This window comes from Brachyhypopomus gauderio, chromosome 16, assembly GCF_052324685.1.
Source record: "Brachyhypopomus gauderio isolate BG-103 chromosome 16, BGAUD_0.2, whole genome shotgun sequence".
NCBI classification, from domain to species: Eukaryota; Metazoa; Chordata; class Actinopteri; order Gymnotiformes; family Hypopomidae; genus Brachyhypopomus; species Brachyhypopomus gauderio.
Genome location: NC_135226.1, coordinates 840020 through 842780, shown reverse-complemented (window position 1 = coordinate 842780; position 2761 = coordinate 840020).

The window sequence follows — 2761 nt, the reverse complement described above, 5'->3', positions numbered from 1 at the left end:
TGGAATGTGGGAACAATGGTTCATATTTCTCTTGAAGATGCTGCAACTTCCTTATGTTGTTCCAATATGGGACAGTGCTGGTCGCGGCTGTCATAGAACAGCGCTGGTCACGGCTGTCATAGAGCAGCGCTGGTCGCGGCTGTCATAGAGCAGCGCTGGACACGGCTGTCATAGAGCAGCGCTGGACACAGCTGTCATAGAGCAGCGCTGGACACGGCTGTCATAGAGCAGCGCTGGACACGGCTGTCATAGAGCAGCGCTGGTCACGGCTGTCATAGAGCAGCGCTGGACACAGCTGTCATAGAGCAGCGCTGGACACGGCTGTCATAGAGCAGCGCTGGACACGGCTGTCATAGAGCAGCGCTGGTCACGGCTGTCATAGAGCAGCGCTGGACACGGCTGTCATAGAGCAGCGCTGGACACAGCTGTCATAGAGCAGCGCTGGACATGGCTGTCATAGAGCAGCGCTGGACATGGCTGTCATAGAGCAGCGCTGGACACGGCTGTCATAGAGCAGCGCTGGTCACGGCTGTCATAGAGCAGCGCTGGTCACGGCTGTCATAGAGCAGCGCTGGTCACGGCTGTCATAGAGCAGCGCTGGTCACGGCTGTCATAGAGCAGCGCTGGTCACGGCTGTCATAGAGCAGCGCTGGTCACGGCTGTCATAGAGCAGCGCTGGTCACGGCTGTCATAGAGCAGCGCTGGACATGGCTGTCATAGAGCAGCGCTGGACACGGCTGTCATAGAACAGCGCTGGTCATGGCTGTCATAGAACAGCGCTGGTCACGGCTGTCATAGAGCAGTGCTGGTCACGGCTGTCATAGAGCAGCGCTGGTGCAGAGTTTACAGTGTTACTCCCCATATATGCCCACAGCAGGCCTGGCTATTACATAACCCTGTTTATATCACGGATACAACTATTAACAGATAACAATGGGTTTTAAAACATTTTGAGGCTGTGCTCCAAGCTTTTGCTGTATTTTTGTTGTTTTTTTTTTGTGGTTTTTGTACTTTTTAAAAATTTATTTATTTTTATTATTATTGCACAAAAACTGGGTCACAAATACAGAATAGTGCTGGGGAAAGGGGTTGTTGCAGAATAAACAAATAAACAAAACAGAACTACAAACAGGGGGGGTCATAATAATTGGAATTGAGCAAGAAAGAAAAGAAAAAATAAATAATGAAATGGATAGATAAGTAACGAAAGGAGGGATCAGCTCTGGATGAATTGCAAAATTGGGGACCAGATATTGTTGTAATAATTAGTGTTATCTTTTATAGTAAATGTAAAATTTTCCAGATTGTACCAGTGATTTATTGATAATTTTGTTCTGTCTTTCCAGTTAAATAAAATAATCTTTTTAGCCACTGTCATAGAAATAAGGATGAATGTTTGCTGATGTTTAGGCATTGGTAGAGAGGAAAGGTCACCAAGCAGAGCTAAGGTGGGAGAAATTGGGATGCTGAGGCTGAGGATCTTGGACAGCTCTCTCAAGACCTCCGACCAAAACTGTCTGACAGGGGGGCAGTTCCAGAATGCGTGAAGATGATTGTCTGTTACTATGGGGCAATGTGAGAGTTGGAGTCAGTGAAGCCCATCCGATGCATTTTCTCGATAGTGATGTGTGTTCTGTGTAATATTTTATATTGAATTAGCTGTATGGGGCAATGTGTACAAGAGTTGGAGTCAGTGAAGCCCATCCGATGCATTTTGGAATTTGATGATATTTTAAATGTGTTACTGCAAATTACTTGCCAGTTATTTTCGGTTTGAGTCTGAAGGTCTGAAGTCCATTTGTCTATTGGTAGTGAAATGGTGTCATGATGTGAAAAGAGTTTGTAGATTTGGGAGAGTAGTTTCTTGGGTTTGAGCGAGTTTAATTTTAATAATAAAGAGGAAGTCGGTGGTTGAAAATTGTAGATATCAATTACCTTTTTAACCTTCTTTGAGTTGTAAATATTGAAATTGGCAGTTTGGTGGTAGGTTATATGTCTGTTTCAGTAGGTCGAAGGTCTTGAGAGAGCCATCATTAAAGAGGTCCCCTAGGCTGGTTATTCCTCTGCTTTTCCATGTTGCACAGATGATGGGTTTATTGTTAATAGTAAACATAGGGTTATGCCAGATAGGGGTGGATTTACATGGAGTGAGTTGAAAGTTGAGGATTGCATTTGCTTTCCACCAGGCAGAGAGAGAGTAGTGTTTATTGTGTTGTATTGGAAGCATTCATGGGTTCTGATTGATTTGTCTATAAAAATAAGAGTCAGATCTTTGCAAATGGTTTGTTCTATGTCTAGCGAAGTAGGATTTTAGTTATTGGTCCATTGACAAATATACTGTAACTGGTGTGAGAGAAAATAATGGTAAAAGTTTGGAGTATCTAGCCCACCACATTTATAAGGTAAATCTCCAACCTCAGCATCCCAGTCAATAAGAGTGAGAGGCAGAATCTCAGATTTAGTCCAGTTTATGGAATAGCCAGAAACCTCGCCAAAACTCACTGAGGGTGAGTTATATAAAATCTTTATCCAGTTGATGAAGTGGGGCCCAAAGCCAAAGTGTTTAAGGAAGGTAAGGAGAAAAGGCCATCCTACTTTATCAAACACCTTTTCTGCATCTAGAGTTAATGCTTTGGCTGGGTCTTTATTCTTGGCCAGGGGTGGCCAACCCACGGCTCGCGAGCCGCATGCGGCTCTTTGCCTGGTTTCATGCGGCTCCCCAGCTGGTCCGCGGGCTCACCTGCACAAACGGGGCAACACA